The 23,056-nt window shown below is 33.7% G+C and overlaps 1 pseudogene; it reads right to left on the bottom strand.

Annotated features, from left to right (window-relative positions):
• Positions 1–373: 373 nt before the first annotated feature.
• On the bottom strand, positions 374–1,373 carry LOC100617126 (ras-related protein Rap-1A-like; annotated as a pseudogene).
• Positions 1,374–23,056: the final 21,683 nt, after the last annotated feature.

The following is a 23,056-nucleotide window of genomic DNA, read 5'->3' as shown; positions in this document are numbered from 1 at the left end:
AAAATTAACAGAATCTGAGGAGATCAACATTTTAGCTACAAGAATAAGGAGGTTTTCCTAGAGTAGGTAAGGAAGATGAGCTGTTTTTTTTTTTGGTTTAGTACATTATATATTTTAGCTTTGAAAGTCATAGAAATCCATTATCCCAGGTTTTTTCCTATAAAAGACCTATTTTCCCCAAAGCATTATGCACAAACAATTTTAATTAGAATATAATGGCAGAATAATATTCCATAATTTTTAAATATAAAATGAAATCAATGACTCAAAAAAGTTATTTGCTGCAGGGAGTTTGTGGGAAAAAATTCATATTCTATATCTTTATCATTATAGATATAGATATAGATATAATGGTTCAACTTTTTAGTGCTTCATGGGGAGGAATTATGATAAAAAGGTCAATATGAAATCATTTAATTAGAGTAGCAATACCTAACATTTGAAATGCATCCATGCTCTTTTGCATAATCATATTAGAGTCAAGTATATTTATTTTCACATTTGTTATAACTGCTATTGCAAAGGAGAAATATTATTGTCTTATTTTTCCAAGAGATATACACAGAGCAATTTTTTCTCCAGGGAACTTGTGCAAACCATTATAAGATCTAGATTCTTTACATAATATATAAAACAGAAGAAGCCTCTTCAGGTATGTTGTTAATTAATTAATGTATTTTTTGAAGTCTGGAAAGCTGGCACTTTCCAATTAGGCAACAGTTCTTCATTCCTGTAATCTGGCTTAGAGCTGCTGCATGGTGGGGTCTAAAGCAGCAGGCATGATTTCTTTTTAGGTTTCTTCTTTTCCACTGGTGTTTTTCTATTTATTTGTCTGACCAGGTCATAAAATATCTCATTAACATTGATCTTTGACTTTGCAGAAGACTCTAAAAAGGCACAGTTACACCACTGTCTTGCTAAATTCTGACCCTGTTCTTTGCCAACTACTCGTTCATCTTCCAGGTCACATTTATTGCCAATCAAAATCATCAGAACATCTTTGGTATCTTTAACCCATAAAATCTGTTCCCTCAAGTCCTGTAAGTCATTAAAAGTGGACTGAGCTGTAATAGAATATACTAGTGCAAACCCTTGGCCATTCTTCATATACAGATCTCATTGCTGTAAATTGCTCTGTTCCTGCTGTATCGAGGATTTCAAGCATACGCTGTTGGCAATCAACTTCAACTTGCTTTCTGTAGGAGTCTTCTATTGTAGGATCATATTTTTTAACAAAGATTCCTTGGACAAACTGTACAGTCAAAGCAGACTTCCCCACACCTCCTGAACCAAGGACCACTAGCTTGTACTCAGGCATGATGTGGTCTGTTCAAATGCTGATAATCCCCAGGTCAGAAGCCTCCTCCTCCTCCTCCTCCTCTTCCTCCTCTTCCTCCTCCTCCTCCTCCTTCTTCTCTTCCTCCTCCTCCTCATCATCATCATCTTCCTCCTCCTCCTCCTCTTCCTCCCCTCAGCTGCAGGTCTGGCTCCAGATGAGCTGGTTTGAAGTATGGGGGACAAAATAATCCACAAAACTGATATGATGTAATATTTGAAGGAAACTGAACCTTAGAACCCTCAATGGCCCCAAGGTTTATTAGGGAGAAGGTTCCATCAAGTGAATTAAATAGACTGTGAAAAGGGACAGGTTTTGGTAGGAAGATGATGAGTTCAGTTTTGGACATTCGAATTTGAAGTGCTATAGTGTTAATTATATATTCAGGAGGGAATTAAAGATATGGCAATTTATCTTAGGGTGGAGACAGCATTAGATCTCTAGGTATTGGAACCATCTGAATAGAGGCAATCAATTAAGTCCTCAGAGTCTACAAGGTCATTATCAGGGAATTCTGTTGACAAGAGGAATGAGAGCTGTTGGGAGATGTATACCCCTTAACAGAGGTCCAATGACTGTGGGTCAAAAATAAAAGGTCAAATTGAAAGCAACGTATTAACAAGCTAATGAAACTATTGATAGTAACTTCAATGTCATATAGTACAGATTTAGTTTTTATAGCTTTTCAAGTTTGGTTAGAATACAGCGCTAATTAGTAATATTCTGCATCAACATAGAATAGATATGTGATGCCTTTCATTGGAGATACAAGAGTAGAGATAGAGGGAATTTTCAAAGGAAAGGTGTGGGTTGCTTTTGGGGAATAATTGCCTTGAAACTGATAGAGTTTATTATCACAATAAGAAGACATTCTCTATTCAAAGGAAGGAGACAAGAGAAGGTAGCTAAATACTTTTACAATTATGAAAGAAGTCTTTTTAGAAAAAAAAATATAGGGATGAGGTAACCATTTAGACAAAACTAGTGTCTTATCCAAGGACAAAAAAGAGTTATTATAATAGTGGCTGAGACTATCTACTTTACATAATGTGTTATGTTTTATTTCTCCTTATTTTCTATCAAGCCACTGGGTGTCTGGGAATTTCTACATTGTCCATCAATGTATCATGAAGACTCTTTTACCTTTGTTTCTCCTAGTAAGAGAGTATAAAGAGACACTTAAGTCATACAAGTTTGTGACATCACTAAGGGAGAAAAAGTATAAAGAGAAAAGAAAAATGTATCTGAAAAAATATCTTCAGGGCCACCCACAGTTAAGAAACTGGAGAAAGAAGTAGAAAGCAGAAAAAGTGATTAAGGAATATTCAGGAATGAGGGGCAACTAAGAGAAAGCAATAACAAGAAGTCAGAGAATAGGAGAGCAAAGGAAGTATACATTACAGGAAGGTAAAGGATTTGAGAAAAGACCATTGAATTTCCCAAAGAAACATCTGTCAGTTGGATCTTGCTTTGAGAAATATTAAAAGTGATAGAAATGAGACCAAGTTTGTCTGGTGGAATAGAAATTATGTGATGAGGGAGTGAAATCAATAAATTTTAGCTCTGAGTGAGAGATCAGAGAAAGAATAGTGGTTTGAAACAGCAGGAAAAAGGGAAAAATTTGGGGTTGTCATTGTTAGAACAGAGGAGACTTCAACATATGGCAACTATGTGGCATAAAGGATGGAACACTGGGCCTGGGGTCTGGAAGACCTGAGAAGACCTGAGGTGAAATATGACTTAGACACTTACCAGCCATGTGACTCTGGACAAGTTACTTAACTCTCTTGGTCTCAGTTTCTTCATCCATATAATAAGCTGGAGAAGGAAATGGCAAACCACTCCAATAAATATCTTTGCTAAGAAAACCCCCAGTGGGATTGCAAAGGGTCAGACAACTGAAACAACTGAACAACAAAACATATTTGTAGGCAGTGGAAAGGGTCCAAGAAAGGAAAGATTAAAGAGAAAGAGAATGAGTCTTCTATCTTGTCACAGAAGAAAAGCTCCCCTTACTCTTCACTAAAGCTTATCCTGTGTTTAATTCTTTTTCCTCTTGCCTCCTTCAGGAACTTGTCCCTCTCTATCTCATGCATCTTTAGTTTTTCTACCTTCACGATTTCCTTGCCATTTGCCTAAAAATATGTTAATATTTCCCCAATCCTGAAAAATGCTCTAAAACTTTATATTTAATCCAGCCAATTTAGAGTCAAAAGGCATATTATATCACTGGTGGATTTTAAAAAATTAAAATCTACAGTTAATGTTTTCACTCCCTAGTCTGAATTTTGCATTACTCAGCACTTCCTGTCTTACACGCCCTCCTCCTTCAGCTTCAGAAAAATACTCCCTTTCTTCTTTCCCTAGTCTAACCTCTTTCATCCTTTGTTCAACACCTTAAGCTAGTGATACGCACTATGCTTGAATGCCTTCTCTGTCCATTTCCAACAACTGAATTCCTATCTGCTCTTTAAATTCTAAAATAAATATCACCCTGAACAAGAAATCTTCCCTAATGTCTTTAATTAATCTTCCTATTTTAGATTTACCCTCCTATTACAATGTAAACACCAAGAGGTCAAGGTCTTATAGGATCTTTAATGACTGTTCAGCTGGATTAGTGCTATGTACACAGAAGGTACTTAATAAATGTTTATTAAATGAATGAATGAATGAATGGAACAAGATCCCAGATATAGGAGGGCATGGAATCAAGGGTACAAATGTAAAGATTAATCTTGACAAAGAAGAATGCTATTTCATACTGAAAATGTTGGATAGGAGAAAAAGTGTGGGTGAAGATCTGAGAGATTTGAGGTAAGCTTTCCGTCTATCAAAATACTCTATTAATAGCTCCTATTACTTGGCAATATTTTGCATGTTTTTAAAATTGAATGTTTTATTTAGGTGATAATATGAAGCAGTAAAACTACTAATTTTAATAGAATTGGAAAAATCTTATGATATTTATTTAATGAAAGTGGTTAGTGAAATAGCACAACTCAATCTTTTTTTTTTAAAACTCAAGTATTCACAGGAAAAAATATTCAATTAAAAACATAAACACTAGAAATAATTTCCATGGTTCAAAGACATGTGAAAACTTTTGACAACTTTGAAAATTAGAGCTGAAATTTGGTACAAATAAAATCAACATAGGGCAGCCTGGGGCTCAGTGGATAGAGAGCCAGGCTGGAAAATGGGAGGTCCTTGGTTCAAATATAGTCTCAGATACTCCTCACTTTGTGATCCTGTGCAAGTTACTTGCCACCCATTGCCTAACCTTTATTGCTCTTCTGTCTTGGAATCAATACTTAATACCTATTCTAAGATAGAAGATGAGTTTAAAAAGATAAATAAAATAAACTCATTATAGGGTTTCATAATCACCAAATTTCAGAGATGAAAGGAAACTCAGTGGTCATGTAGTTCAAGCAATAGCTAAAATTAATTTCCTCTACAATATACCCAACAATTGATCATGCAATTTTTACTTTAAATATCCCAGGGTCAGACAACTTACTACTTTTACAGGGTGACCATATTTAATAGCTCTAATTTCTAGAAGTTTTTATTGCATTAGATTTAGATTTACTTTTTTATACTTTCCATTTATGGATCTTAATCCTGCTCTCTCAGGCCAAGTACAAGTGTAATCACCTCTACCCCAACTATAATTTCTTTGGTTATTCTACTATTTTGATTGTACTAAACAATGTGCTATTATTTGGTGCTTGAAAATCTTTCATCTTATTGATCAGAACCCAACATAGGACATAAAACAATAAATAACAAAATAAATGATATTCAAAGTGCTATTTCACAACCAACTTGTTTTAAGTTGTAAAGATTAAAATTTAGGGGAGACGGGGAGACTGAGGCATCTGAGGCAGGTGGAAATTAGTTTCTTTCTGCAAGGAGTATTATATTTTTTTAGAGGTTTATTGAAGATTAAGGATTAAAGAAAATACAGGGTAAGAAACACGTGTCCAAGCCATAGAGTGGCCTAGACACAACCTCACCTACATTATGAAAAAAAGCCAGGCCTGCCCCAAAATGGAAGTCCAAGAGTGAGAGACACGCTCAAAAGTCTTTGAATCAGCTTAAATACCTTCTCGATCTCGGCCCAGGTGAGATTACAAGGCATTCTGGGGAAGTGGAGCAAAGGCTCCTGGGGATTGTAGTCCTGTATTTGAGTCTATTTTTTACAAAGTAGGATCTAACCCCACAAAATTCAAATAGTGCCAAAGAATTTGAGGGGTTTTGACATGTTTTATTTACAGAATTTTAGGAAATTATTTCTCATATAATGCAGCTATATTAATTTTAACTATACAATTTGGAATTTCAGAGTTCAGTACACTTGCCTCCTGTCAAGTTGCCAATCTTGTGATCCTGATATAAATAACATGCTGATACTAATGTAATAAATATAGAACTCAATGTGTTCTTGAGAATGGAAACAATAAACTGTATGGGAATAGGACCATTATCACAGAATAAAATATTACTCACATTCAACTAGACATCAATATTAACATTGGTCCATAAAAATGTAAAAACAATATTTTAATAGATGTAGCCATATCAAATGCATATAATCTTCAAACTGCATGGAATAAAAAAATCAGAAACTAGTAGAAGAGACCTGGAACATATAAAGTATAGAATAAATGTTTATCTACAAACAAAATCATGTGGGAGAAAAATGAATTGCATACCATCCTCCATTGTACTATCTGTTCCCAAAGTTGTTCCAAAGATACTTTCATTCTACTTACAGAGGATAAGCTAATATCCAAATATGCTTATTGACTATTATAACCACTTACACAATAATATATAAAAACATTAAGTATAGAGAATAATAGCAGTTTTTCTACTTATTTCAGGACTATTTCCATCCAAACTCCATAAAAAGATAAGAATGAAATAAAAGTAAAAATTCACATTCATATAATACTTTTTAAAGTATCAAAGGTTATTTCATAAGGTTTTATTTTCTCAAAGTGGCATCACCCTCTTCTAATACAAATTGTCACCTGATATGCAATTTATAATTTTAGAGATCCATCTGGGTTTTTTAAAATCTAAAAGGCTTACCTGGATTCACATAGCAAGAATGAAATAGAGGTAAGACTTGAATCCAGGTTTTCCTAACCTTGAGAATTATCTTTGTGAAACAATATTTTATTATTTATCACTTATTAATATTGTTTAAACACATCTTTATGTGGCTAGAAATTGTCCAATCCCAAAATTGAGGTCAGGGTGACCTCAGAGACCTCCAGGAAATGCTTAAATTCCCCTAAGATCTTATTTTGGATCCATCCAAAGCTTGTGTTTTGGGATCAGAAATTAACTTGACTTACAAACTACCTTTCTCTGGAGACCACCTACTGCCAGTCAGACAAATGTTCTTATACCCATGTCTGAACTCTATTTAATATAAATCTCACAGAGACTAGACAAAGAGCCCCATCTTCTTCCATATTTCTCCATTACCAGATGATCAAATAAATTTCTTTCTAAAACTATTTCAGGTTTTATATTTCATTCTCATTATTAACATATTCTAACCAAAATACCACATAATAGTGCTCATACATGGTGCTCTGTACAATGAAGGCAGAATGGAGTAGTAAAATGGAGGAGTAACTTCTGAACCAAAAAAACCTGAATCCAAATGTAACCCCTGACACAAATTAGTTATGTGACCCTTGGCCAAAAATTTAACTTTCTGCGCACCTCCTAAAAGATTTAAGTTGTAAAATAATAGACAGAGAAAACTTACTTATTCACAGTTACAATGAAATCACAGGTTTCCATCGAAAATATTTTTTTTTAGCAAAATACTTTTCACACATTATCTCATTTAATCTCATTTGACTAACTGATTTGCTGAGTGCATAATGTAATGGGTTTTAAAGAGGAATTGTCACAAAAGGAGCCTCTATTAACATGATGAGAAAAATTCCTTTTTACATGATTATAAATTATTCTACTGCTTATGACATAAGTTTCTCGTGGCATTGCTTTACTTAATAGCATCCCAAGTAGTTGTCTATGCTAATAATAATCATAATAATAATTATTATGTATTTCTTAAAACATATTCTATTATTAAGAATTTGCACTAATTCAGATTAAGCTGTTCCCTTATTTACTTGGAAACAATGAGTCAGATTTTATGTAAGAATAAAACTTATCTGTTAGTATAATTTTATCTTTTCTCCCTCAAAGTTGATTAGTAGAGCTACCCCCAGAGTGAAATAGATTGCCATGAGACATTGTTATTCCTCCCTTACTGAAAATCTTCAAGTGAAATTTGGCCAGGTAGATTGTACAGAGGATTCTTGTTCTAAAAGACCTGAGGTCTCTTCTGTGATTCTGTGTATAGAGGAGGAATGAAATAGAACTTCACAATGTGGCCATAAAGAAAGACAAAGAAAACTCTATACAAATATTCCAAATTGAGTAAAACAAACGCCCACAGTGGCTGTTTCCAAAGTACAGTCTGCTCCAAAAGTCTTATCCTAAAATTGTACTAAGACCTTTGGGAAACCCTGGATAGATGTATATACATGTGTGTATGTATACAGGGTATCCCAAAATTTGAGTTCATTTTTAAGCTGATAGATTTTTAGCATGTCGGTCTCATTTTTCATCTTTATTCTTCATTGATGATTTATTACCAATTATTATTTGATTGTAGTTTGATATATCTTTTGAGAAAAAGAAAACTGCTTGGCTAGTCACATTAATCAAATTACTGAATAATGAATTACTAAGAAAGAATTATTAATTCCAAGCTTGCTCCATCCCCCAGGATGTACACAGAAATTTCTGAAAAATAATGAAGCACATTCAGTTACACAGTTCTAAAAAGAATTTTTTGGTATTATAGCATTAATACATTTCACAAAATTAAGAATATTATTTATTTTAACTTTATTTCATCCCTTTAATTACCATTTTCTACTTTTGTGAATGTTTTGTATTTCTATATATTAGAAAAGTAATAGATGTATATTACACTCTATAAACACATACACAAAGTCTTAGAGAAGTTTATTATTTTTAAAACTTGAATAGGTCCAAACCACCCTATGTTTTTTGACTATCCTCTATACATATTAGGGGCATATGATTAAACAAGTTTTACTGATGGGATTCAAAATTAAAAAAAAAACATTTGGAGAGCACTAGAAAATCAGAAATGAATGGAAGGAATGCCAGTTCAGCTTACAGAGCATGAATCTGTAGCAGACTCACAATATTCCTCTTGTAATGATTGGCAGCTCTGGTTCAAGAGCAGAAAAAGTAGGTGGCAGGATTAACCTAGGGTAAGGGATTCTATATCCATAAACCTTACATTTGTCTGGAATTCTGCAGTTTACCAGAGACTTTCAAAATGAGTATCTCTTATGAGTCTCCCAACAATATATTGAGGAGGCAGAACAAGCATTGTAATGCCTGTTTGAAAGTGTCAGAAAAGATGGATGACTGTAAGAGCACAGACATCTGAGGACACTTTTTCTTTAAGAAATAGAAGGAATAAGGTAAATCTAAGATGGTAGAATACAGGCAGAAACCCAGCTGATTTCTCCCAACATTGACTAACAAATAACTTTAAAATAATGTCTCAAATTGAAATCCTGAGTAGCAGAGATAGAAAAATGTCAAAGTGATACATTTTTTTCCTCTTCAAAGACAATTTAGGTGGCTGGCAGGAAAGGTCTTTGATAAATGGGTGGTGATTGACCCAGGGGCAACAAGCCCTGGAAGTGGCTGCAACCACAGCATCAGCAGCTTCAAGATCAGCTCATTTTCTGAATGGGGAAAAAAGTCCCCTTTCCTAATTTTGGATGAATATATATTTATGGAAATTTACCCTCCATAAATGAAAACCCTGGGATTAAAACATGAATATAGCAACTGCCTAGACTAAACTTTAGCAAAAAGAACTTTAAGTCTATGAAATCCCAACTGTCTTAGGAGAGACCCAAGAGAAGTGCTTTGAATGACTTCTTGGATCACTTAAACAGAGTTTTGCTGAAAATGCTCAAATTGAATAGTCTGCCAATACCCATGGGAGTAGTTAGGATAGGATCTAAGGTTTCTCTTTGTATTTTTGGTTATTTAGAATAAAAAAAAGATCATAAGAGTTTGGGGTATTGCCCATGTGAGGTGACTGATGTTTTTTATTTCTAATATTCTAATTAAAATTTTATTGGATATGTTCTCCAATTAGAGGTGAATCAATAAAGCATATACCCAGGGACATAACGAATGTTACAGGAGAAAAGGTATAACACTGGAGGCCCATAGGGAGAAAGGAGCACTAAAATGGAATGTGGAGAGAGATTTCCTGGTGGGATAAAGGTTGATTTGTGAATCAAATGGGTAGTCCAAATACGTAGATCTTAGAGAGACAAAATAAGTTATATTACATATAAAGGTACAGGACTGAAGGAAATGAGGTAGCCAGCTTTCTGAGAATTAGAGAGCTTCAAAGTCACCAGAGTGCCTTTTGGTGCCAACTGGTAGGCATAGATAGAAATTTGTTCCTACTGCTGTGTAGTCATCACAAACACCCAACCAACTACAAAAGTATGAGGACAGGGTTTGCCCACAGTCACCCAACTTAGAAGTTGGTGTCCAAATTTAATCCTGCACTTTCCACTACAATTTAGACTCAGACCTGCTAATTTCAAAGTCTAGCACCCTTTCACTAAAAGGAATTATACTAGCAGTACGATGAGCCTGTTTTATTTGACCAAAATATAGTCATGAGAATAAAGTTAGCTCTTCCATAATGGTGATGATGTGGCTTTTGGTGAGCTCAGAGATGTAATGCAAGGGACTTTAATTTTACTCTCACAGTCAATGAGCAACTCTCCAGAGCTGAGTGGTAGAGCTTAAAGAGAATCTTTAGTCTTGATGAGGTGATAAACTTCCTTATAATGCCAACAACAGAAGAAAGAAATACTGACTTTTAAAATCCCAGAGCATCAAATCTGGCCTCAGACACTTTTTATCTGTGTGAGTCTGGGGGAAGTCACTTAACCCCAGTTCCTTAACCTTTATCACCCTTCTGCCTTGGAAATGATACTTTGTATTGATTCCAAGACAGAAAGTAAGTGTTTATAAATAAAATAAAACAAGAGCCCAGAGCAATGACTGACTCAAGGCTATGGATTTCTAATAGTCATTTTGAAATTAAATAGCTAACTAACAATACCCAATTTTGAATTGGGTTATAAAGCAGTAATTATCAAAACTATCTGCTACTAGATAAGAAATAGAAAGGCTGATCAGTGGAACAAGCTAGATATATAACCACCAACATCAGTAAAAGAATATGGTAACCTTATATTTTACAAAAGTATAGATTTAGGTTTTTGAGATAAGAAATCCCTATTTGGTAAAAATTGTTCAGCTAGCTGGAGAGTAGTTTGGCAGAAATTAGGTATAGACCAATATCTTATACCATTCCCTAAGATAACATCAAAATGTATACATGATCTAAATGTAAAAGGAGATATATTACTTATTAGGTTTATGTGTACAAGAGAATTTATGATTCAATAAGACAAATAATTTTGAGTACATTAAATTGAAAAGTTTTTGTACAAATAAAACAAATGTTGCCAGGATTAGAAGGAAAGCAAAAAATTGGGAAGAGGGGTTATAGATAGCTCTTCAGTCTTATATATAAACTATGTATAAAATCTTGTCAATTTATAAGAATAAGAATCATTCCCAAATTGATAAATGGGCAAAGGAGATAAACAGACAAATTTCAGATGAAGAAATCAAAGGCATAAATAAGCATATGGAAAAGTGCTCTACCTCACTAGGGAACAGAGAAATACTAACCAAAATAATTCTGAGATATCATCTTATATCCATTAGATTGGCTAAAATGAAAAAAAAGGGGGAAATGACAAACAATGGAAAGGATGTGGGAAAAGGGAGGCACTAATAGGTTGTTGGTGGAGCTGTGAACTGATCCAATCATTTTGAAGAACAATTTGGAATTACACCCAGAAAGTTATAAAATTGTGTATACCCTATTGTTTCCCAAGGAGATCAGGGGAAAGGAAATAAGTTATGTGTTCCTAAATATTGACAGCAGCTCTCTTTGTGGTGGCAAAGAACCAGAAACCAAGGGGATGTCCATCAATTGTGGAATGGCTAAACGAATTGTGGTATGTGATCGTGATGGAATAGTACTGCTCCGTAAAAAACAATGAACAGGCTAACTTTTTATAAAACTTGGAAAGAGTTACATTGGATAAAGAACAGTGAAATGAATAGGACCAACACAGCTGTACATTTAATACTTAAAGAGTAACATTTGAATGTTTATCTCCAGAGAATGCACTGAAAAATGGAAATATGAAAGACATAATATATATATGTGTGTGTGTGTGTGTGTGTGTGTGTGTGCGTGTATACATACATATCTCTCCTGCATGATATTTTCAATGATTCAGAGAAGGAAGGGAGGGGCTGAGACAATTATAAATAAATTTTATTAATTAAAAAAAGAAAATTAAAGAGCTACCCTAGAATAATAGGAATAATTATATTTTCAAAAAGCAGGAAATATTTTCTTTCTTTTTGTCCTTATAACACACATATATATAGTCAAGAAAACACATTTCCACAATTACCATGGCCTCAAAAGTATTCCTTTTTCTCTGTCTAGCTCCATTACGTCACTATCAAAAGCTGGGTGACGTGTCTTCATCTCTGAAATCATAGTCATTACAATGATCAGAATTATTTTCTTTCAATATAGTTATAAATATATGTGCATATTTGTTACATTATGAATCATTTTCTTGTTTCTGCTCCCTTTACTGGGCCTCAGTTCACATAGATCTTCCCAGTTTTCTCTGAAGTTATTTTTTTATTTCTTACAGTGCAATAATAAATTACATTCATGTACCACAATTCATTTAGCCTTTCCTCAGTGGTTGGGAAACTCTTTAGTTTCCAGTACTTCATTACTATGAAAAAAAATGTTTTAAATATTTTTTGAATGGCAGTTCTTTTTCTCTTTGATTTCTAAGGCAGAACTTCTTATGATAAGGTCCATGAATGAATGTGTACGTATGTATGTATATATATATATATATATATATATATAAACATATATAATTATTTTATACAACCAGTCTCTTTTCTTATGTTACATATTTTATTTTTATTTTATTCTTTTTTAAAGAATCCAGATAAAGGGTTTATAGGTTTTACCAGACTGCCAAATGGGTTACACACACACACACACACACACACACACACACACACACACACACACACCAAAGGTTAAGCATATATGCTTTAATTATAGGCTTAGTAATGGTATACCTGGGTCAAAAGTTAAGCAAGATTTAGTGGCTTACTGCCATGGTTCTGAATGGCTTTCCAGAGAGAATAGGCAAATTTATAGCTCCATTAATGGTGCATTGATATTCCTTCTCCCCTGAAGCCCTTTTGACAATGGTCATTTTCCTTTTTCATCATCTTTACCAATATGATCAATGAAACTGCTGAATTTATTGAATTTGCATTTTTCTTATTATTATCATACAAGTATGATATTACATATTATAAATTGCACTAGAAATTAAGAGAATTTCACTTGGACTGCACCAAGGATTTCAGAATACATTGTATCTGTTAATGGAGTGGATTTCTCCATTTAAAAACTACAAATTCATATTCTTTGACCAAAAGCAAAAAAAAAAATTGTAATCTATGCCAAAAAGTTCTACTCCCATGGCTTATACAACTTATTACTTTCTGTAAATTTGATTGCCAAATGTACATCTTCAGTTCCCACTTTCTCCTATTCTCTAAACCTCTATTTCCAAATCTTTACTGGATGTGTCTATTCACATATTTTTTTCATTACAACAAGTTTAACCTAACTAAAACAACATTTATTTGTTTCCCTTCCAAATATTATCATTCTGAATTCTTCATTTCTAACAAAAATTCTCTGTCTTCTGGGGGAATGTTTTTTATATAGCTCATTCATATTTATAAAACCATTGAATTCTTACAGTAGCCACTAGGAATAGATAGTAAATATATAATTATCCCCATATGATAAATGAGGAAATTAAGGTTCACAAAATTAAAATATCTTGCTGCCTAAGGTCACATTAACTATGAAGAAGTTGAAGCAAGATTCAGTTGCAAGTATTCTGATTTTCTGATTCTAAATCCTGTTCATTAACCCAATTTCACACTGGCTCAAAACTAGAAGGGAGCTTTGCTTGGTTCCATAATAATTAGTCACTAATTGAGTCTTATTGTTTTTCCTCAGAAACAAGTTATGCCTAAGAAGGCAGAGCTAAAATGGAGGCATAGTAACAGGAGCCTTCTGAATCTCCTTCCAACCAATCATTACAAAGCATCTCAAAAGGACAGAAATAGAAATCAAAATCAGATGAGTAAAAGGACTCTACCGTGGGATGTAGTCTTAAAGGGAGGCAGTATTTAGGGATTCCCATGTTATAAAGAGGCAAAAAGGCAATTATCAAAGCACAAGCTAATCATCCTTCTCCCACATCACTTAGTGACCTAGAATCAGAGCAAGGGCAGGGCAATCTCTAAATTCTTGGGGGCTGTCTGAAATCACCACTGACTTACCCTTGAGGGCAGTGTAAGGCCATGACAGTGAGACTTGAGACCCAAAGCTGAAGAGTATGGATCCTGGGCAACAAAGCTCAGAGCTTGGATAGAAGTGAGGATAGAAACATCCAAGGCAGTGGAGGCTGGAAAGATAGTGTCAGGGAAAAACACTTTATGCTACACAAAGAACATCACATGGGTTTTTGACTGGGAATGGAAGATATTACTGAGGCAATGCCCTGTGAGACAGAAGCTAAGAAACAACCAACATGCAGGAACCCCAATCCACTTTTGGCTAAAAGAATAAGCAGCAGCAAAAAAAAAAAAAGCTGTTGACACTGGATAATTTCTAAGGAGAAAAAGAACAAAATACAGAAGCAACAGCAGAGAGTGAAAAACAAGAAAATACATCTAAAATTTAAAACAAAATGGAAATTTGTCACAAGCTCCCAAGGAACTCAAAAAGTAAGAAAGATAGATGAAAAATGGGAAGAAAAGTGGGAAAAAAGAAATGAAAATAATAAAAAAAGAAAATAACAGCTTAAAAGATAAAATTGCCCACATGGAAAAAGAAGCATAGAAATAAAATGAAGTAATAAGCAAATTGTAGTCTAGAATCAACTTGCTGGAAGCCATGTAAAGCAAGATAGACCAAACTGAAAAGGAAAATCAAAAGATCACAGCTCAAAATCAGTCTTTAAAGACTAGAATTCGGCAAGTAGAAGCTAATGATCTCATGAGATGGCAAGAATCAATAAAGTTAAATCAAAAGAATGACAAAATAGAAGGAAACCTGAAATACCTCATTGGAAAGACAACTGACCTGGAAAACAGATACAGGATAGACAATTTGCGAATTATTGGTCTACTGGAAATCCTGGAACAAAATAAAAGCCTTTATATCACATTACAAGAAATTATCCAAGAAAACTGCTCTGATATTCTTGAACAAGAGGGAAAAATAGATATTGAAAGAATCCATAGATTATGTCCTACATTAAATCCCCAAAGACAACCCCCAGCAATATTATAGCCAAATTCAAGAGATTCCAGGTCAAGGAGAAAATATTGCAAGCTACCAGAAAGAGACAATTCAGACATCAAGGAGCCTTAATCAGGATTACACAGAATCCTGCAGCCTCCACAATAAAGGACCACAAGACATGGAATATGATATTCAGAAAGGCAAGAGAATTGGGTCTACAACCAAGCATCACCTACCCATCAAAACTGAATACATACTTTCAGGGGGAAGTATGGGCATAAGAGAAGATTTCCAACCATCCCTGAAGAAAAGATCAGAATTAAACAGAAAATTAGATGTTCAAATACAAAATTCAAGAGAATAATAAAAAGGTAAACAAGAAAGAGGGAAAAGTTTTCTTAAGGGCTTCAGTAAGGCCCAATTGATTTTATTCCTGTATGGAAAAATGATATCTGCAACTCTTAAAAATTGTATTCATTGTGAGAGGTGGAGTAAAGATGGTGGCGTAGAGGCAACAAAAGTTCATACCTCTGAAAACCCTTCCTTACTGATCACAAACTAAATGCTCCTAGGGGACTGAAAATCAAACCGAACAACAAGACAGAGCCAAGGAACTCTCCTGCTGGACCCAACTGAAAAGATACACAAGCCAGAATTCGAGAACACTCATACATAAGGGGAAGGAAGAAGGAAGGTCCTGGGACATCTGCCCCACATAGAGCTCTAAAGCTCCAGCAGCAGTTGGAACCTCTGGCCAGGCAAGGGTGCTGTCTGGAAGGAGTACCTTGCAGGCAAAGCTGTGCCAGGTTCAGAGCATTGAACACAGGCAGTGGGGAATCAGTCAGAGGACAAGCTCAGAGCTCAGAGTGGGCAAGTTGCAGCAGTGGAGACATTCCATATTGCTTCCCCCTTCCCGAGGTTTTGGCCTCAGAGCACATCCAGCTCAAGCCAGATGAACTTAATCCCATCAAATCCTTAAGAGGACAGGGAAGCTCAAGATCCAACATCCCTCCTCCACAGACTGTGCTGAGAGATTTGCTGACAAAGCTCCAAGGGCAAAGTCTGAGGAGAATCCTCAAACCACAAAAAAAATGAGAGGAGCAAGAGTGCAGGCAACTGCAAAGAGTAAAGAATGGGTAAATATCAGCAAACAACAGAAAAAGAAAAAAAGAAATTACAATCGATAGCTTTTATACAGGCAATGAACAAAGAGCAAATGGAACAGAGAAGGTGAGGGAACACCAAACAAAAAAACAGAAACCCCAGCTAATTGGATACAAACTTTGGAAGAACTCAAAATACAATTCAAAATGCAATTAAGAATTAAGAGAGGATGAAGACAACTGGGAAAATAACTTAAAAAGCAAGAAGATTTCTGGAAACAGAAAACAGTGTCTTGAAATTCAAAATTAATCAGCTTGAAAATAAGGAAAAGGAGATGAAAGATGAGGCAAAGAAGATGAAAGATTACCTCAAAAGAAAATCAGACCAGAAGGAGGATGAGCAAAAAGTCAGGGATGAAATCTAGTCTTTAAAAACTGGAACACAACAATTAGAAGCAAATGACTTCATAAGGCAGCAGGAAACTATAAAACAAAATCAAATGAATGAAAAAATTGAGGAAAATATGAAGCACCTTATTTACAAAACAGAAGATTTAGAAAATCATTCCAGGAGAGACAACTTAAGAATCATTGGTCTACCAGAAAACCATGACAAGAAGAATTACACTTAGAGAGAACAGTGACAAACTGTATAGGAGGAAATGCCAAGACATAAATATATACATAGATATATGTATGCATAAATACATATATGTATATGTGTATATATATGTATATATATTTATAAAACTAGGGCTAAAAAGAAGTTAATAATAAAAGAAATGGGAAAAGAAACAAAAGGGGGCAAATTTATATGTAACAAAGAACATCATGGTGAGAGGGGGTGTGAACATCAATACACTGGAAGGGTAAAGAGATTGGAGATAGGAAATACTCAACTCTTATGTGCATTGAAATTGACTCAAAGAGAGAAGAACAATTAAATTCATTGGGGCAGAGAATTGATTTGTGCCCAATAGGAAAGTTGAAGGGTAAAAAATGGACTGGTGGGGAGAAAATCATTACAAGGGAGGGTGAGGGGGGGGGTTAACAATACTGTAAATACAATAAGAGGGAAATAATAAGGGAGGGTGTATAAAGAGAAGTAAAATAAAGGGGGGAATTAGGGGGACTGATTAAAAACAAAACATTGATGTTGAAGGAAATAGTGAGAGTAGAAAGGTCAGGACTAGGAGTAGAAATTAAAATGCTGGGAAATACACAGCTGGTAATCATATCGCTGAATTTGAATGGAATAAACACCCATAAAATGCAAGCAAATAGCAGAGTGAATTAGAAACCAAAACCCTACCATATGCTGTCAATAAGAAACACACATGAGGAAGGTAGACACACATAGGGTAAAAGGAAGAAGATGGAACAAAATCTCTTCGGCCTCAACTGATAAAAAGGAGGAAGGAGTCGCAATCATAATATCTGACAAAGCCAAAGTAAAAATAGATCTACTTTAAAAAGATAGGGAAGGCAATTACAGCCTGATAAAAGGCAGTATAGACAATGAGGAAATATCAGTACTCAACATGTATGCACCAAATGGCATAGCATCCAAATTTCTAAAGGAGAAAGTAGTGGAGCTCAAGGATGAAATAGACAGAAAAACTATACTAATGGGAGACCTGAACCTTCCTCTCTCAGAACTAGATAAATCAAGACAAAAAATAAATAAGAAAGAGGTAACAGAAGTGAATGTAATCATAGAAAAATTAGAGTTAATAGATATGTGGAGAAAAATAAATAGGGACAAAAAGGAATACACATTCTTTTCAGCAATACATGGTACATTCACAAAGATTGACCATATACTAGGGCATAAAAACATTGCAAACAAGTGCAAAAGAACAGAAATAATAAATGCAACCTTCTCAAATCACAATGCAATGAAAATAATAATTAGAAAGGATTCAAGGAGAGGCAAATTAAAAATTAATTGGTAATTAAACAATACAATTCTCCAAAATAGTTTAGTTAAACAAATCATAGAAACTATTAATAATTTCCTTGAAGAAAATGACAATGATGAGACGTCCTTTCAACATCTGTGGGATGCAGCCAAAGCAGTACTCAGGGGGAAATTTATAACCTTGCATTGATATATTACAAATTAGGGAAGTTAGAGGTCAATGAATTGACCAGCAAATTAAAAAAAATAGAAAGTGAACAAATTAAAAATCCTTAGATGAAGACTAAATTGGAGATCCTAAAAATCAAAGGAGAAATTAATAAAAGTGAAAGTCAAAGAACTATTGATTTAATAAATAAGACTAGAAGCTGGTATTTTGAAAAAACAAATAAAATAGACAAAGTACTGGTCGATCTAATTAATAAAAGGAAAGAAGAAAACCAAATTGACAATATCCAAGATGAAAAGGGAAACCTCACCTCTAATGAAGAGGACATTAAGGCAATCATTAAAATCTATTATGCCCAATTATATGGCAACAAATATGGCAATCTAGGTGATGTGGATGAATATTTACAAAAATATAAATTGCCTAATAGAGGAAGAAATAGTCTATCTAAACAACCCCATATCAGAAAAAGAAATTGAACAAGCCATCAAAGAATTCCCTAAGAAAAAATCCCCAGGTCCAAGTGCACTCACAAATGAATTCTATCAAACATTCAAAGATTAACTAATCCCAATATTATACCAACTATTTGACAGAATAAGCAAAGAAGGAGTTCTACAAAATTGGAAAGTAATGAATGCTGGAGGGAATGTGGTAACATCAGGACATTAATGCATTGCTGGTGGAGTTGTGAATTAATCCATCCATTCTGGAGGATAATTTGGAACTATGCCCAAAGGGTGATAAAAGACTGTCTGCCCTTTGATCTAGTCATAGTACTGTTGGTTTTGTACCCCAAAGAGATAATAATGGAAAAGATTTGTACAAGAATATTCATAGCTGTGCTCTTTGTGGTGTCAAAAAATTGGAAAAAGAGGGGATGCCCTCCAATTGGGGAATGGCTGAATAAATTATGGCATATGTTGGTGATGGAATACTATTGTGCTCAAAGAAATAATGAACTGGAGGAATTCCATGGAGTCTGGAACAACCTCCAGGAATTGATGCATAGTGAAAGAAGTAGAACCAGGAGAACACTGTACACAGAGACTGATATACTGTGGTACAATTGAATGTAATGGTCTTCACTATTATTGGCAATGTAGTGAACCTGAACAACTTGGAGGGATCTACAAGAAAAAAAATGTTATCCACATTCAGAGGAAAAACTGTGGGAATAGAAACACAGGAGAAAAACAACTGCTTGGATACCTGGGTCGAGAGGATATCGTTGGGGATGTAGACTCTAAATGATCACCCTAGTGCAAACATGGAAATAGATTTTTATCAAGGACACATGTAATACCCATTGAAATTATGTGGGAGCAGAGGAGGGAGGGAAATAATATGATTCTTTTAACCAAGAAATAATGTTATAAATTGACTAAATTAATTAATTGAAATTTTAAAAAATAAAATAAAACAGTCTAGAAATATACCATAAATTAAAATTAAGTTCACTGTCCAAAAAAAAAAGAGATAAGGAAGGTGATTGAATCCTGATTAAAAGCAGTATAGACAATGAAGAAATATCTGTACTCAACATATATATATATATATGTGTGTGTGTGTGTGTGTGTGTGTGTGTGTGTGTGTGTATGTGTATATATATATATATATATATATATATATATATATATATATATATATATATACCAGATGATATAGCACTCAGATGTTTAAAAGAGAAACTATTGGAGCAGAATAAGGAAATAGTAAAACTATATTAGTGGGAGAACTCAACCTTCCTCTATCAGATCTAGATAAATCAAACCAAAAAATAAATAAGAAAGAAGTAATAGATGTGAATGAAATCTTAGGAAAATTAGAGTTAATAGATATATGGAGAAAAATAAATAGGGATAAAAAGTAATACACCTTTTTTTAAAGTAGCACATGGCACATTCACAAAGACTGAGCATTACTAAGGCATAAAAATATTGCAAATAAATACAGAAAAGTAGAAATAATAAATGTAGATCTTTTTGGATCATAATGAAATAAAAATTATGATATGTAAGCATACATGGAGAGGCAAATCAAAAATTAATTGGAAATTAAATAATCTGATTCTCATAAATTGGTTGGTTAAAGAACAAATCATAAAAACAATTACTAATTTCATTGAAATAATGGCAATAATGAAACAATATATCAAAAGTTTTGGGATACTGCAAAAGCTGTGCTCATTGGAAAATTTATAACCCTGAGTGTCCATATTAACAAAAAGAGAAAAAGGAAAATTAACAAATTGGGTACACAACTGAAAAAAAAAACCCTAAAAAAAGAACAAATTAAAAACCCTCAGATAAAAACCAAATTGGAAATCCTGAAAATCAAAAGAGAAATTCATAAAATCAGAAGTAAAAGAATTACTGAACTAATGAAGAATACCGAGTTGATATTTTGAAAAAAAAACAAAAACAAATAAAAAATAAAATAGTGGCTAATATACTTAAGAAAAAGAAAGAAAAGAACCAAATTAACAGTATCATGAATGAAAAAGGTGATCTCACCTCTAATCAAGAGGAAATTAAGGTAATTATTAAGAAGTATTTTGTCCAATTATATGGCAGTAAATATAGAAATCTAGGTGAAATGGGTGAATATTTGCAAAAACAGATTAACAGAAGAGGAAATAGAATTCTTAAATAATCCCATATGAGAAAAAGACATTGAATAATCCATCAAAGAACTCCTTAAAAAATATTACCAGGGCCAGATGGATTCACAAATGAATTTTATCAAACATTTAAAGATTAACCCAAATACTCTTTAAACTATTTTACAAAATAGGCAAAGGAGTCTTACCAATTTTTTTTATAATACAAATATGGTACTGATTACCAAGACAGGAAGACCAAAAACAAAGAATAAAAACCATAAATCAATATCCTTAATGAACATAGATGCAAAAATATTAAATGAAATACTAGCTAAACATCTAGTTATCACAAGGATTATTCACTATGACCAGGTGTGATTTATACCAGGAATGCAAGGATGGTTTAATATTGGAAAAACCATCCACATAATTGATCATATCTACAACCAAACTAATAGAAATCACAGGATCATCTCAATAGACACAGAAAATCCTTTGACAAAATAGAACACTCAATCCTATTGAAACTGTTGCAGAAAGATGCCAGAAAACCTACACTACATCAAGAAGTTCCAGAATGAACTTTGGATGTGGTTGATTGAACTGAAGTTTGATTGACCATTTATTTGAATGTATACTCCTATGCCCAAAGGGGACTTCCCCCTAATTGGTTTTTGTCAATGTGCTCAGCAAACATTGGTTTTGCTATCTGTCTTTCTTCTATTTCCCTCTTCTATCTAACTATTGTAATTTCCTCTTAGAATGTGAAATTATGTATGCACCTGCACTTAGAAAACTTGAAAGTGCAGGATGATTATATTTAGTGATCAATTGGGGAGACTAGTTTCCCAATCATCATCACGGGGGATTGTGAACTTTATATTACTCCATCCTACTTAGTCTAACAAAATCAGGAATTTCTACACCCATACTTAAGAATTAAGTATTTAGGAGGATGGCCTATGGCAGACATGTGCTAGCAAATAACTTATTACATGTATATATGTATATGTGATTTGGGGTTTAGGCCTTAAAAAATTCCTCTATAGCAGAAATGAATAATATGGAAATAGGTATCAAGTGACAACATTTGTACAACCCAGTGGAATTGCTTGTCAGCTCTGGGATGGGGGAGGGAAAGAAAATGAATCTTCTAAATATGGACAAATATTTTAAAACTAATAAAATTTAAAAAAGAAACAAAGAAACAAAGTGTCCAAAAATTTTTAGTAAAGTTTTAAACTTTAAGACAAAAAAGAAAATACCTTGAAGGACCAAGTCGTGGCTATTCTTACTATGTTGTTTTTGTCCAGAATGAAAACTGGTATTAGGATGAAAATTTTTTATCTCAAAGTATTAAAAAAAGGTTTTGATCTAATTTGACCCAATTAGCCCTTCTACTGTTAACTTAAACTGAATTAATACTTTGTAGTACTGTGTATTACAGCACCTCATCTGATTCTCACAACAGAGGTTTGAGGTTGCACTTTAATTACTTTTATTTTAAAGATGAGGAAATTGAAACGGAGAAAGATTGATTGAGTGATATCTAGATAATAGGTATCTGAAGAGGAATTCAAACTGATGTCTTCATGACTCTAAATTCAATATTATCCATTAAACCATACTACTTCAGGTGAAAAGTAATTGCTCTCTCATTCTAATGAAAAACCACTTAGCATTTTGTTTCTGTTTCTTTTATAGATTAGCATTTTCAAGGGAATATTCTAAGTCAGAGAGATTCAAAGTTTTTACCAATATCCAATATTTTAATAAATGCTCATTAAGTGTGACCATTGTAATCCTAGATCTTTTAAGGATTAAAGTATCTTCAGTTTATAGGGCTGAAAATGCTGTTTTACTTATAAATGTAGTCATTCAATAAATATTTAAATATCTAATATAACTAGGAGTTCCTTTTCTTTAAAATCTTGCTTTAATGTGGCATCTCTTTTATGGTATTTTTGACAGGTTAGTTATGCATATGTTGATGCTTTAATAAAAACTTTTAAGGGGAAAAAAGGTAAATCTAGGATCTCTTATAGTTGGAATCTATTAAGATCTTTGGTCTTATCTACCTATAAGAAAAACTGCATTTTAGTCATATATGTTTCAAACTATAGACGTGAGGTCACTAGAGTCTACATAAGGCTCTAAGGAATTCATCTGAAAAACTAAATAAATTTGAGATGATAAACATCTCTCTCTCTTTCTCTGTGTCTCTCTTTCTCGGTCTCTCTGTCTCTGTCTCTCCCTCTCTGTCTCTCCCTCTCTCTCTGTCTC

The sequence above is a fragment of the Monodelphis domestica genome, chromosome 8, assembly GCF_027887165.1.
Source record: "Monodelphis domestica isolate mMonDom1 chromosome 8, mMonDom1.pri, whole genome shotgun sequence".
Lineage (NCBI taxonomy): Eukaryota > Metazoa > Chordata > Mammalia > Didelphimorphia > Didelphidae > Monodelphis > Monodelphis domestica.
The sequence above is the reverse complement of the archived record's forward strand: the minus strand, read 5'-3'. Positions and strand labels throughout refer to the sequence as shown.